Raw genomic sequence first — 16,660 nt, 5'->3', positions numbered from 1 at the left:
TTTTCCAAGTTTTATATAATATCATTCATTTTATAATTTTAAGTTATTTTTAAAAAGATTTGCTATGCAAAAAACAAAACAAAATGTAACTGGTTTATGTCAAATTCATGACCTTTGAATAATTAAAATTACATTCAAACCAGCAGATAATCAATTACTTTCTGGAAATAGTAGGTCAAATCTACAAGCCATTAGAGGGGTGAAAATCCCCCAGAATCCTAGCATGAACAGCGACATACATACAACTTGAAACAGCTTACAAGAGGAAACGATCTACATACCCCACAACTCATATTACTCCAACATAAAATAAAAAACCAAGGAGTTTATAATCATATTAAATGCACATAAACATATAGAATTTAAAAAATCATTAATGTAACTATTATTTCCTCAGTGTCTTCTATGTTCCAAGGAGTCTCCTAAGTACTGACAAGAATACATAAGATGAGCCCCTGCATTCAAAGAGCTTACAGTTAAGTGGAGAAGACAGAAAAGCAAACAGGCAAGGTTTTGGTTTTTTTTAAATTTCTTTTTAAGCTGGCAATTTTCATACAGATTAGGAAATGTGGAACCACCCAAGGATGTCCGAGATCTTTTATTTTATAATGATACTCTTTTATTTTATAATGATACTATTTTTTGTATCACAAATATAGAACTAACCATGAATGTCAATTCAAATGGAATACAATTGAAAAAGAAAGTAAAACATAACCAAACTTTTAAAAAAATAAAACAGATTCTCACTGGCAAGACTGTGCAGATATGAATAGTAGTAACATTTACCTTCTGGCAGCAGCCAAAACCCGAGTCTCTCCTCCACTTCCAGCTAGTCCAGTGTTGGTGTTTTTGAAACTGGGTTGGCAGGCCAGTCCAGTTCTAATTCAAACTTCCAGTGGCACTCAATATTATGCTGCTCACACCTGCCACCAATGGCTATGTCACCTTATGAATGTCTATAAGATATGCTAATTGTTTCTTGGGCCACAGCCCTTCCTGTTATAAGACTTTGTAATAATAGAAATCAACTGAAATGGATGAATGGATGGACAGATGGATGAACAGATGGTAGGTAGGTAGACAGATAGGCAGATGGATAGATAAGACTTGTTTTTTTCTTAACCACCTTACTTTCAAAAAAGAAGATACATTATCTAGTAATTCCCTCTACCTGTAGGTCCACCTGTCTAGGTAACAAATACCATTCCTGTTTTATTGATGGAGTGGCAGAGAGATGAAAGCCTTTCTTAACACCCGAAACTGGTGTCATAAAGTTACACATTTTGCTTCCAGACAAATACTCTGACTGCTAAAACCAGGCCACTATTTTCCTAGGAGAGATACAAAATTCTTCCAGGCTGCACTGCACACAATCAGAGGATATTGGGGATTCTTCCAGGAATGTCAGAAGAGAAGATGGAGATAAAAGAGCAAAGAGAACTGTGTTGGTGGTGGGGTTAGAATCTAAGACGTGCTTCCAAGCTCTACTCCTAATTCCATCTCATTCTCACAAGCCACAACCCTGACACCGAGGGCCTCAGAAAGACTGGGTGAAATTCTCATGACAGGACAATCAACAACAGCAGCAAGAGCTCCCCCATCATCAAGAGTTTACCAGAAAGTCAGCTGATGTGGAACAGTCCTCGGTAGGAGGGGAGCAGGGCTACTGGCTGATTTTAGCTGCGTGAGAAAACAACAGTGTGTGAAGATAACCATCACACACATGCAAATCAGAATGCTTTTCTCTACCTCATTTACGTGTTTACTTTTCCAAGTAGCCTCACAAAGAAATACATTTCTTGAGGTCCTCAGATTTCTTGCTGTTTCTAGTTCACTTGGAAAGTGTCTCCGCACAAATTAGGAAACATTAACTGATGATCTTTCATCACTTCAGGGATTTATTCACAACATACAACATGTCCATAGTGTATGCAAATAAGTGTTTGGAAATTCATGGGTCTGCTGTATTTTGGGTGGTTTTAGGAGATCCTACATTAAAGAGGTTTTCTGTTGTTGTTGCCTTTTGTTGGTGGAAAAAGACCGAATGATAAAGGCTTCTACTGCTCACTAAGGCACAGATCTGATGGCAGTGTTCATAAGACAAGCAAAACATTTCCTTCTTCACACAGTGTATTATGTGGCAGGGATTTGATTTGTACGTAAATACTTTAAAGTACTATTCTGCTCTGTTTCGTCAATATATTCATGGTACCCTCACCTGTGTGGAAATAAATCCTGAAACAAGGCTATAGTCTTGGTTAGTCCTAAAGCCAGTGTAAGAATGTTAAGTACGAGGTGCAATCAAAAGATATGGTGAATGTTTAAATAAAAAGAATGTATTACAGTAAAAAACACACTGCCATTAATCCCCCTCAAAATACTCCCCCTCACTTCGTTCTTGCCACTTTCTGAAGCAGTTCTGGAAGTCCTCTTTTGCGAGTGTCTTTACTTCATCCTTCATCATGACAACGCTCCATGGTATACATTGCTTCTGATACGACAAGTTCTGTCAGATAAAAACATTATGGAGTGTCCTCATCCACCTTATTCACTGGACCTGGCACTGTGTGACTTCTGGCTCTTCCCCAAAGTCAAAATGACCAGGAAAGGTAAACATTTTGAATTGATTCAGGACATCAAGACAGCCACAACTAAAGACACTCACAAAAGAGGACTTCCAGAACTGCTTCAGAAAGTGGCAAGAACGATGGGATAAGTGTGTTTGAAGGGGGGGGATGGGGGAGTGGGAAGGGTATTTTAAGGGGGATTAATGGCACTATGTCTTTTACTGTAATAATTTTTTTAATTTAGACATTCATTGTATTTTTTGATCACACCCTGTATGTAATTTTCATTTCTAAATTATAATATTGTTATTGTTATCTCTTCTAGGGCATTATATTATCTTCTGAGGTTAAAAGCAACTGAAACACCTTTAAACTCAAATTAAAGAAAAGGGGTTTTAACGTTGAGCATACAAGGGTATCTCAGAACTTTCCACAAACAGGAGGTAGAGTTAACCTCATGCAGCGCTGGGCAACAGGGTGGCTTCTTGCACCAGATCTCATTCTTCCTCACTGTCTCTGAGACCACACTTTCTCTGCTTTCCTCTTCAAAGCTCCTGCTACAGGTGGACTCTCTCTCTGCTTGCTCATCAAGCATGTGTGGCCAGTGTTCATCAGAATATATGTCCCACCAAGCCCAAATCTAAATAATTTTCAAGCTCCAGAAACCCTGACTCTCAGCTGTATCTTTGAAGTTTTAAGGGAAAGGACTTGATTATCTCAGTGGAGAGGTCAGAAGTCCACCAGCTATGGCCAAACAGGGTAAGGCAGTGTGGAAACCTGGTCACAGGAGTCTATCCTTCAGCTGGGAGGCGGTTTTCAGAGAAGTAGGCAAGGGCTGGTTGCACTGCAATCGCCATTACTGCATGAGGTAAGATTTAGTAGGACTGCACCATCACCCCAGTGTGCAAAACTATGGAAACAAACCAAACACTGAAATGTAGGCCTACAGAGTCCACAAGAGGATCAACTACAGGTATTGTTTCCAGAGCTACTGCTAAACGCTTTGAAATTCAAGACCACCAGGAAGTCCTAACAATGTATACTGTGCTTTTTCCATGAGCATTTTTTACTTCTGAGTGGCCAGTCTTTTCCTACTTTGAGTGAGGGAACAAAGAAGACATCCTCCAGTATTCAGATTGAGAGGAAGTAAGGGTTTACTATGCTCAAAGGAATGCAATTAACTTCCCCAAAGGAAGTCCATCTGCTACATGGAATCTGCTGTGAAAATTCAGTGCTCGTAAAAAGAGAGGACCAAATCTATACCTTTTCTCTAAGTAGTCAAAGCCAGGATCTCGTGACTATGTCAGAAGCCTATAGGATCACTCCCCAGTCCCTGACAATCCCAGACCTAACCAGAACACACAGAGCAGACTCGTGTGGCAGTGTGCTCATCCATGCATGGACGGGTGACACGAATGTGTTAAGAACAGTTGCCATGTTGTGTTTATGCAGACGCCAGTTTACGTTCCTGCATAGATTCCTGCCACGACCAGGCCTTGGCTCCAGCAGAAAGAACCTTCAGGATCATGAATGATGCAACTGTACAGTTACTTATGACAAAACTAACAGATATCAAACAGACCTGTCAGAAAGAACTTCTGGGTTATAGATACTCGAAGAGCCCTGAGCTTGAAAAGCAGAGGTAACACGAAAACTCATTCCCAAGTGGGGTTAGTCTGCTTAACAGAGATCCAAAGCAACTGTGACGACTGATCAGTTTTAAGTGTCAGCTTGGCTAGGACACAGTCCCCAGTTATTCAATGAAATGCCAATTTATGCATTGCCATGAAGGTATTGTGTAGATGTGTTTCAAGTTCATTAGCTGACTTTAGGTTTGGGAGATAATCTTAGATAATCTGGGTGGGCTTGATTCAATCAGTTGAAAGGCCTTAAGAGCAAAACAGAGGCTTCCTTGATGAAGAAAAAATCCCGCCTGTGGATGGCAGCTTCAGTCCATGTGTGTAAGTTCCAGCCTGCCCTTCATGGTGATCTGTGTAGCCAGGCCCCACAATCACATAAGCCAATTACCTACAAGGCATTTCGTAACATATCTCTCCTACTGGTTCTGTTTCTATAGTTCAACTCTAACTGGTACAGCAAATAAACAATCATCATAATAACCCTAAGAGGTTTATTAGTACAGTGTTTCCCCAAAAATAAGACCTAGCCGGACCATCAGCTCTAATGCGTCTTTTGGAGCAAAAATTAACATAAGAGCCGGTCTTATTTTACTATTTACTATTTTATATTTACTATCTTACTAAAGACCGGGTATTATATTATATTAGACCTTGTCTTATATTATAGTAAAATAAGACTCCGGAATGCCCTAGGACAGGCCTCTGAAAGGCTCGGGGAAGAGAATCACCAGGGACTGTGTGGGGGTACAAGATCCCTTTGGGAAGTATTGTTTGGGTCCCGATATAAAAATTACAGAAATGGGTCATCGGTTATTTCTCTACTGGTTCATCCATAAGCAACACAGAGCAGCGGAAGATCTTTAAATAATGTGATACTAGTAAGAATGCAACCTGTACTGAGGCAATTTGGTAGTATGTACGAAAAGTCTGAAAAAATGTTTGATCCTTGAACTTTGATCTATTAATTTCACTGCTAGGAACTTATCACGAGGAGGTTATCAGTGATGGTCCATTAAAATGCCGGTATAAGAATCTTACCACAGCATTGTTTATAACAGGAAAAAATTGGAAATGACCTAAATGTCTGACGATAGCAAAATAAAGTTTAGTATACCTACATGATAGACCATTAAGAATCATATCATAGGAAAACGTTTATAAACTATTGTTTTGGGACAGCCAGATGGCTCATTTGGTTAGAGTGCGATCTCTGAACAGCAGGGTTGCCGGTTCAATTCCCGCATGGGATGGTGGGCTGCGCCCCCAGCAACTAAGATTGAAAACAGCGACTGGACTTGGAGCTGAGCTGCACCCTCCACAACTAGATTGAAGGACAATGACTTGAGGCTGACGGGCCCTGGAGAAACATATTGTTCCCCAATATTCCCCGATAAAATAAAAACAAAACTATTGTGAAAAAAGGCAGTTATATACACTACCACGTACAGTATGATCCCAATTATGTTTTTTTTTTAAAATACACCAAGTAGGCACAGAAAAAAGACGGAATAACCAATATACCAACAATAGTTATCATTCAGTGGTTGGACTATGAGTGATTGTTTTCTTTTCCTTTTTTTTTTAAATAAACTTTCTATAATAACACTAGATTGCTTTGTAATAAAAAATGTTATCCCGATTTATAAAAACTACTAAAATGGGAAAGTGTTCATGATATAATGTTAAATGAAAACAATAATTTAAAACAGTATATTCATGAACCTCTATGTTAAAATTATAGTATCTGTATGAAAAGATAAAAACCAGAAAGAAATACATCAAAATACAATAGTAATTAACTATGAGCAGGTGGGATTATAAATGATTTTTTTCTTTTATATACTTATTTTTTTCAAATTTTCTATCATGAACATATGCTACTTTATAACCAGAACAAATGGATATAATTTCATTTAAAATAAGAAAAGAACAATGGTGTTAAAGATAGGAATTTATCATATAGAAAAATTCTGAGGAGTGCAGTTCTGCTTATAAGGACTTTCCCTACTTGGAATTTCTCTTTAGAATCTGTAACCAAAAGGGAAACTACTGGGCAGTAGATGGTGATAAACCTTAAGCCCTGCTTGTCATCCCTTGATAGCATCCCTGGACTACCTGTCAGGCCGTGTGCCAGGGACAATATTATCTCCAAGAAACAGGTTAACAACTGAGAGGATGTTTGTATTCAAGACATAGTGTGTCTCTAAGGCATTCAGACAACCAGGCAATCAATACATTCCTCATATTCTTTTTTTTTCTTAATTACCAAATGGTACTGATTCTCAGTGCTACTTTCTAAAAGGAGAGGGAGTCACACACAAGTCCTTCTTTGGCATGCCTGCCTTATTTTTGCTGCATTTAGGAGACAGTACAGGGTGGGCAGGTTTACTCTGCAAGTCTGGAGAGACGCTCTACAACTGGAACGAGATCAGAAGTGACAAAAGCATGGCACCAGGGCAGAACTAAATGCTCTGATTTATTATCTAGAGGAGCGCCTAGTCAAAAAGGAAGCCAGCCCCCAACCCTAAAATTGTGTTTTTGAGACCAGGCCTGATTTCTGGTTTTGAGAAGCGTTTTATATGTAAAGGACAAGATTAAATTCTGACCAACAGCTGTTCTGTTAATGTGACAGGAGGTGACTGGGCTACTGAATGATTGGTAGCAATTCTGTCCACACTAAGATTTTTCAGGAATTAGTTCACTTCTGTGGTTTATAATCCTAATCAATACATTTAAAGAATGTGATATATGCTGTACCAGTAAGAGAAAACACTTTTTTTAAATTAAAGTCCAGTTGTGCAAAGATATTTATTAGCTGGGGTAAAACCATAACCTAGGAACAGAATGAAATCCACAGAGATGTATACAAAGTTTACTCAACTAAACGCTACTTAATAGATTTTGTAGAACTTGTGTAAATAAATCACTGCTTCTGACTTATACTGCAGAAAAGTAAAGAACTAACATAAAACACGACTAACCCAAGAGAAAGAGAGGAAAGAATTAGGATGAAAAAATTTAAGGGCCAGGAGTTCCATGTGCTCCCTGGGCTGCTGAGAAACGGGTGGCCACATAGGCCCATCTTGAGAACAAGTAATAAAAAGAGAACCAGCTGCTGCTGCAAAGTTAACTCCTGCTGATAGTTTAATTTGAAATACCTTCAGAGAAGCCCCCACATGAAATATTAAGTACCACACTAAGCTGGTAGTGATAAGGCCAGCTGATAAAACTTTTCAATTACCCAACTGATATACCACATAAATGCTTAATTTTCATTCCCATCACACCAGGGGGAAATGCTAAAGTCACATTTCTTAAAACTACAATAAAGCAACTTTATACACACACACACACACACATATATAATACATACATATGTATACACACACATACATATATATATATATATATATATATATATATATATATATATATATATATGTATTCTCTGTAGACTGACATAAAATGTTAATCGTTCCAAATCTCTTATGGCAAAAGGCCTTTTTTCTGACAAAACCTGTATACACTTTAATTTTCACCTCGTTTATAGCATTACAGATGCTTCAGCAAAAGTAATGTTTCTCTTATAGCTTAGGAAACATAATGCCAGAAAGTAATTACACATAAGCTATAGCTTATAGAGGTACAAGAATCAAAACATATGGGCAGGGAAATGCTACAGAATTACAGTAGTTAAACTAAGCCCAGCAGAGCGTGACATTTTAATAGACAAATTTAGAAAGAAGAGTAAAAACAAGTTAAATCTTTGGCTTTTAGCTAATCTGTTTAAACCATAATGTGCCGATGGTAAAGTATCAAAATAAAACCCTCAACATTTTCTTTTTTTTTGAAGATTTTACTGGGGACTACTAGGGAACAATGTGTTTCTCCAGGGCCCATCAGCTCCAAGTCATTGTCCTTCAATCTAGTTGTGGAGGGTGCAGCTCAGCTCCAAGTCCAGTTGTGGTTTTCAATCCTTAGTTGCAGGGGGCACAGCCCACCATCCCATGTGGGAATTGAATCGGCAACGTTGTGGCTGAGAGCTCGCGCTCTAACCAACTAAGCCATCTGGCCTCCCCTCAACATTTTTATAACAATAACAGGGTGTCAAGGCAAGAACAGAGACTCCTTCAAATTTTAATGATCAAGTGGTTGCTATAAGTTTTCACATCACTGGTTATTAATTCTTGGTGTACTGAACTATGTGCTGCAAATATTCTGCCAGTTTAGTCTGAGTACTGCCCTGTGTAGGGGGACATTTCAGGCCACTTTATGGGGAGGTGGGTGTGAAATGGGCCCTACTAAACCTGGAGTGGCACCAAACCACCATGAAACAATCTGAGACTTGAGAATAGAAACATACGGCATATAAAATTTTAAAAGTTAAAATAACTGTGAATGAGAATAGGAGTTCAATAGAAAGTTGAGGAAAAAGGTCTATCTTGGAAGAACCAATAGAAGTTTTCTTACACGTGTATGTATACACAAAGAATGTCTACAAAGATGTTTATTGCAACATCATTTCTATTATGAACTGGAAACAACTCATGTTATCAATAAAAGAACTGGTTAAACAAATAACTACACTAGAAAATTCTATGTAGCAGTTTAAAAAAAATAATGACGTATAAAGTGACATGGTACTACTATCTAAAATATAAGTGAAAAAGGCAAGCTGGTATAAATATATATATATATATATGTATATATATGAATATATACACAAACATATATACATATAAACCTACACACTACACACACATATGTCCCCATTTATTTTAAATATTATTTGAACACACACACACACACACACACACACACACACACACACACAGAAAGCAGATTAGGATAGGCATTGAATCACCAGACTCTTAATAATAGTTGCCTATGGAATAAAGGCAGGTACTACATATTTCTGTACTACTAAAAAATGCTTTCATGTGTTACCTGCATAAGTCTTAAGTGCTAAAGTGGGATAAAAATCCACAAAGCAACACATGGTGCTTTGAGTAAAGGGAACTACAAGAGTAGCACTGAGGAGAGGCAAAATGGGAACAGTATTTAATCATGTTTTTCTCTGAAGATTCTTGATTACTTTCTTTTTATTTTCTTCTTCCAGAAATAAAGAAAATTTCACTCAATTTATGTCCATGTCCTATAAAACCATCTTTATCGGTGCCATAGGACTTCCAAGGTCTTTTTGGAAGCCTTTTAAATTATGAAAATTTTCAGGATTTAAAAAAATGTAGATAATACTGCAAAGCCTATCACTTAGCTTAAGAAATAAAGCAGTATAGATACACTTAAAGTTCCCTATGCACTGTTCCCTGACCCATTCCTTTGATAATCAATATCCTAAATTCACTACTTACCACTTTCATGCATCTTCTTATACTTTTATAAAAAGAGTATGCTATACATATAAAAATACATAAATATACATATATATGTAACCATAAACATATACAATAAGCAACATATTGTGTTTTGCCTATGATAAAGACTCTGCAAACTTTTTTTTTTTAATCTGGAGTTCACAAGCTTTTTCTATAAACGGTCAGGGAGTTAAGTGTTTTCAGCTTTGAGGGCCATATGGTTTCTATGGTAACTAGTCAACTCTGTTGCTGTATTGCAAAAGCGGACAGACAATATGCAAAGAAATGGGCATGGCTAAGTTACTATAAAAAAAATTTTTTTATTGGTGAATATTGGGGAACAGTGTGTTTTTCCAGGGTGTCAAGTCATTGATTTATAAAACTTTATTTACAAAAACAGGTGGCAGGCTAGATTTGGCCCTTTTGTTGACCTCCGCTTTATATAAATGGTGTAATAGTGTACCTATCCTTCTAAAACCTGCTTTTTATCATCCACAATTATGTTTCTGAGATTTATCTACGTTATCATATGTACCTGTAGTTCCCTTAATTCAAATAGTGCTACTGTCGACAGTCTCATACATGGTTCCTTTGAGACATCTGAAAGAATTTTTCTAGGCTATATAATACCTGCTGAGTTGGATGGTATGCCCATTACCAGATAATACTCAATTGCTACCTAAATACAATTGAGCAATATCTGGTAAAGCTGAAATGATAATGATAAATATGATGTATCAAATTATTCTCATACAGACTTGTTATTGTCAATCTTCGAGATTTCTAGGCCAACTCAATGGAAGTGAAATGGCATCTCTTTGTCATGTTGCTACACATCTTAATAGTAGCAAGATAAATAATCTTTTTACATATTAGTTGGCTACTTAGTGTCATCCTTTGAGTTCTCTGCACCTATTTTACTGAGCTATTTGTCTTTTTCTTTCTGGTGTATAATTTTTTTTTTATGTTGGACCCTAACCTTGGTTGCCTAAGTGCAATGCAGTCATGACTTGTCTTTTCACCTGCTTTCGATGTCTTTATGTATGCAAGTTTTAGACTTTTTTCACATAGTCAAATTCATCCATCTTTTTCTTTGTGGTATGTATTTGTTGAGCCTTAAGAACTCTTTCCCTACCCCAAAGTCATAAAGATAGTTTCATATATTTCTTCAAAATGTTTCAGTTTTACTTTTGTACTCTTATAGCTTTAGATTCTACCTCACATGATAAAATAAAACAAATTCTATCTGGATTTTTATACATATAGATAATCAGTTGTTTCTGCACCATTTCTTGGCATGTCCACTTTCATCTGCAATGCCGCCTCTATCGTAGCACATGAAACAGGACTGTATGAGCCCATCTCTGTCTGTTCTGTTCCATTGACCTATTTCTCTGTCTGGCGACAAAATACTGTCTTAATTACTTGTAAGAGTTCTCCTCTCTCTCTCTTGATCTTCAAAAATGCCTTGGCTATTCTTGCTCTTCCTTATAAATTTTAAAATCTCTGTGCTGAATTTAAAAAAAATTTTGTGATTTTTACTGAAGTTTCATTGAATTTTATAAATTTGTGATTTTTACTGAAGTTTCATTGAATTTTATAAATAGGTATCAAAGGTGATTATAACACGGTTTCAAGAAGGCTTTAGAAAGACTAAGACTCAAATGATAATTTTTGAGAAACAGATTTAGAGATTTCTGTTTTGCTGTCTTCTTTTTTTGCTGCTGTAACTGATTTCCTTATAGTAGGTAAAACATTTAAGACAAAGTAGCTGGTTTTGCAACTTGCCTAAGTCATTGGGAGGTATTATTCAGAGCTAGTGGGTTGGTAAAAAGAGCTCCTAATTTTCCACTTTTGGCACCAATTGCCACAGGGCTTAACTTTATTATCTTTAGCTCCTATTTCCCTCTCAATTAGTTTCCCAAACTGCCATTCCATAGTAGATTTTTTTTCTAGATGTTATTAATAGCTATGTCTGGAAAAGGAAGTTATAAATTCAAACCAAAAACATGTAAGTCCTATATAGTAAATCTCTGACTTGGAGTTTTATAATGTACTTTAGTATATCACAGTAAAGAAATATCTCTAATTTTGTTATAATTTACCATTTCACAAACTTTTTGGTACACAAATGTTTATTTCTTGCATACTGATTAAAATCCTACAGAAGAATGTTCCACTGGACATCAATTTGGGAAATTGTGTATTTAAACTAATAAGGAAAAGACAAGAAGAATTCAGACATTTTTGACCTCCACATTAGTCAGTCATCAATAAGCAAAATTTTTAAACGCCAACATCAGAACAAACTAATCAAAAAGCACCCAGCAAGACTTTTAAAAATGCTTAAGTATTGTTTTTCAGTTCTGGGTCTTAGCATTGGCCTATACCTGATAAAACTTTTCCTTTAACTTGACAAGAGTTATGCTTGCCTTCTTATTTCAGCACTAAAATGAAAGAACAGGCAGACGTCCCTGATTTATTGATCTCTCACTGTGAAAGCTATAGCAGTGTTTGGTCTTATAAAAACACAAACAAAAGAAATGCATTTCTCTTATCCTTGCTGGGCTTTTGAGCCCATCATTGTTGCTGCTGAGTGGCCTAAAGAGAATCAACAATCATATCAAAATTAAGTTGACTTTTGGTTTGTATTTTCTTCTTTCTGCCCTGTTGATGCAGCAGGTATTAATCTGTTTATTGTACTGCTGCCTTGGTGGGGAATCCCTGCTCAGCTGAGGATGGCAAGGAAAGCACAGATCACTGCCAATCCCAGCAGATACCTGGATAGAAAACAATGGCCTGTCCTGGGAAAATAACTGTCCTTTTTTTGTAGGGTATTACTTCTTGCTGTTGCTGTTAACAAGCATACTTAAAACAGTCATGGACAATCTTTTGAGAGCTGGGATCTTCCAAATTTCCAAGGTAAAAATATTGGCATTTCCCTTTATCTCTTGGAATTACACTTGGCATTTATTCAACACACATTTATTAGGTGCTTATTGTAGACCAGGTGCTATACTGAGTGCTAGGGTTGGTTACTAAGACTAGTAGCATAGCCCTTGACATCCTGACAGTGTAAATCAGAGGTGAAAGAATAAACTATTTTCTGAATACACGTACCCTCAAGAGTACCAAAGCATTGCCGGAAGCACAGCCATGAAGACTTGGATCTGACTTTAGAGTACATAGGCTCTCAGAGATTGGGAGTGTAAACCCAAAACAATGTCTTTTTCTTGTTTTCTGTTGTATCCTGAGCCTGGATTAGGGCCTCTCAACAAATATTTATCAGCTGTTGAATGTGCAAAGGGCCAGAGTCACGTGTGAATCTTTGTTTTATTCCCAGCATTGGCTTGTCTAGCTTTTCCTTGACAGCCTTCCCTCAGAGTGGTCCATCCTATCTCTGACTAGCCCTGTCAGGAAATCTTTACTCACATTCTGCAGAAATCTACCCCTCTCAGTGTTCTACCCACAGATTCACATTCTGCCCTGTAGGACTCCAGGAAACAACAAAACAGTTCCCTCCACGGCTACTTTGTATTTTGGAAATTTCAAGTCTACAGAAATGTTGAAGGACAGTACAATCAATACACATATACTTTTCATCTATTCACCAATGATTAATATTTTCCCATATATGCTGTTTTATTTTTCGATATTTGTTGTTGTTGCTTCTTCTCATCAATCATTTGAGAGTATGTTGCAAACATAAGACTACATCATACATAAAACTTCTCCTAAGAATAAGGACATTTTCCCACATAACATCATTCCTATTATACATCTAAAAAAAGTAAAAATAATATTAATAAAATATTCTCTAAAATAAAATTCATATAACAATTTTCTTAATTATCCCCAAAGTATTTTGTTGTAAATTTGGATTTTAAAATTCCAGATTAAAAAGAAATTCACAGTCTCTTTTAATCTAGAATATTTTCCTAGCCATTTTGTATTTTCAAGGCCTTATGGACCAGAATTGGACACAACATCAAAAGTGTGGTCTAGAGCTGTTACCTTTCTTATACTGTACACTATAGTTCTTTCAATGTAATTAAATCAAAGTTAACATGGCATTATCTTTTTCTGCCAGGACAACTACTACATAAGTGACATCTGCGTGTACAGCTAACGTATCATCTGGAGGCACATATTGACAGGTTGTCTCACTAATGATGATATATATAAGTTGATGACTTGATTAAGAATGTGCTCAGCAGGTCTCTTCATTGAAAAAGTACATTTTCCCCGTAAATGAATAATACATTTAAAGACAGTATGAATATCTCTTCCTGCAACAATTTTTTACCCAAGTTTTAGGAGCCATGAATGATCCTTGTGTGAATCAACCATTACATTGAGCATCCCTGTATTATGATTTTCTGTTTCTGTTATTTCTTCTACATGGATTCTTAAAAAACCCAATGTGTTAGAATCCATTATCATTTAGAATTTTTTTATACTCAAATTACGCCCTATTTGGCTAGTGGGGTCCTCCTGAAGCTGCCTCCTAAGCCTTTTAGACATGACTCCATTATTGGAACATTTCCTATCTGTTTGTCACATCAGAAGTCCAGATTCACTCGCATTCTCTCCCGTTCCCCAGACCTGGAATCAGCCCCTCCTCCAAGGATCCCTGTTTTCTCTTAGTGGGAAATATAGCATTTATGAGGACTAATTTTGCTAATCTCTTCTACATGCCAGCTTCCCGCATGTTTGAAGCCAGTTATTTCTGTCCCATACACTTCCCAAAACGACCACACCTAGATGAAATTCACCCAGTTCCTTACATAGTCTCCCTGTGACTTAGCTTTGATTTCTACTCTACTCTTCTCTTTCATTTTCCATGTCCCACCTCAGCTGCTGTCTTCTATTCCAGTGGTTCCCAGCCTGGCTATACATCACAATCACTGGGGGACTTCTTCCATACATAGACTCCCCCACTCACTTCATACTTACTGAATGAGACTCTCTGGGGATGAGCACGGGGCTGTTTTTTGTTTGTTTGTTTTTAAGTTCCCCAAGTGATATCAACGACTGCATGCTTTGAATTTTCAACGCCTTATGGACCAGAATTGGACACAACATCAAAAGTGTGGTCTAGAGCTGTTACCTTTCTTATACTGTACACTATAGTTCTTTCAATGTAATTAAATCAAAGTTAACATTTTTGGGGAGGTGGAGGCAATGACATAAAAATTTTCACTCATGATGAATTTATAAAGAATTAGATACTCAGGATTTCTTCAAACATATTGCTAAGTCACATCTCCCCCATCTCCTTATGTTCCATTGGTCTTTCAGATCTAAGTGTAAGGATTTACATTTGTTCCAATAAAAACTATATTGCTTGATTCAATCAAACCTTCAGTATGTCAAAGGTCTTATGGATCCTGATTGTATCATCCTAAGTATTTTTTACCCTTTCAACTTTCTGTCATTCACAGTTAAGTATGCTATCAAAGTGCTCTCTTACATTGTTTTTATTCCATTATTTTTTTTAAGTATAGAAAACATCAATCTCACAAACTTTTCTATGATTGTGTTAGTAGTCACATAACTACTGTGTTTCCCCGAAAATAAGACCTAGTCGGACAATCAGCTCTAATGCATCTTTTGGAGCAAAAATGAATATAAGACCCGGTCTTAATAAGACCGGGTATGATAGATATGATATGATATGATATAATATAATACCAGGTCATATTAATTTTTACTCCGAAAGATGCATTAGAGCTGATTGTCTGGTTAGGACTTATTTTCGGGTAAACACGATATATGTGAAAGCTATTTGTCAAAACTCATAGAGTCATACACAAAAAGAGTGAATTTTAATGTATATGAATTATACCTAGAAAAAAAAATCAGCCTTATATTCTAAATATTCAGTTATATTTTTCTCCCAATTTCTACAAAATGTATTGTTATTCAACTAATGGAGTTTTCACAGATTTTCTATTTTTATTTATTTGAGATCAATGCATTCTAGGGTTTGATACCTTGCAAAAGCATCAGTGTTTGATTTATCAGGCCAATCAATCCAATGAATGCATTGTCATCATTTTATCAGTTCCTACAACACAAAATGTGAAGCAAGTGATGGAATGTGAAATAAGGAAAAAATAATATTAGAAAAATTACAATCCTTCACAGAACTGGGTTAAAAAAATTGAATTCTTGCATAGAAGTGCAAGTTAGACAATTTTCTACCTATAAGCTTGACAAGGATTTTTTTAAAAATACACTTCAGTACTGGTAAAGATCTTGTGAAACACTCTCAGACAGTTTGCGTAAGAGGTTTAAGTGATATATAACCTTCCTGGCCATTTGAAATTATCTAACAAGAACTTAAAAAATTCAATTGTAATACAGATATACTGATAAAAGAAATCCAGAAGCAATTATACCAAATTTTTAGCAGTAGCCATCTCAAATTGATGGAAAACAGGCTATGTTTTTTCAATGCTTTGTATTTTAAAAAATATTTTCTTTCTTTCTTTTCTTTTCTTTTCTAATTAGTTTCAGATGTCCAAAACAATGCAATAGTTAGATATTTCACCTTTCACAAAGTGATAACTGCCCCCCCAATCTATTGCCCCACTGACATCGTATATATCTATTACAATTCCATTGACTCTATTCCCTAAGCTATACTCCATATCCTGTGACTATATATAAATATTAAATTATAGATGACATACAATATTATTCAACTTCAGCTTCAAAAAAATATTCTTAAAAATTTCTACAATGAGCCCATGTCAGTTTTATAATTAGGAAAAAAGCAATACATATTTATAAGAATACTGGTTCAAGGGGGGGGAGAGAAATAAACCACAAAAGGGAGGACATAGGGATAAACTAATTTTTTTGTACAGATTTACCTGTCATTGATAGGAATTCTCAAAATAAAAATGTCTTCCAAGTAGTCAATAGTTTTATAAAGAATTTTTGTTCAGAGAATGACTATTTCCCTTCTAAATCTTCTCTGAATGCCATAGAAGGCTCGAATATACACTCACTCTAAAAGGGACACTTGCATTGCCTCCAAACAATATTTTACAAATGAGAAGCTTTA

At 36.2% G+C, this 16,660-nt stretch overlaps 1 protein-coding gene across 7 annotated transcripts in view; it reads right to left on the bottom strand.

Moving 5' to 3' along the window:
- Nucleotides 1-16,660, bottom strand: part of SH3D19 (SH3 domain containing 19) — a 141,910-nt gene that overhangs the window by 62,157 nt on the left and 63,093 nt on the right. The gene's annotated exons all lie outside the window — the stretch shown is intronic.

The sequence above is a fragment of the Rhinolophus sinicus genome, chromosome 15 (genome assembly GCF_057876585.1).
Source record: "Rhinolophus sinicus isolate RSI-liver-muscle chromosome 15, RSI-T2T, whole genome shotgun sequence".
Classification (NCBI taxonomy): domain Eukaryota; kingdom Metazoa; phylum Chordata; class Mammalia; order Chiroptera; family Rhinolophidae; genus Rhinolophus; species Rhinolophus sinicus.
Note: the sequence above shows the minus strand (reverse complement) of the source record. Positions and strands in the feature narration are given on the sequence as shown.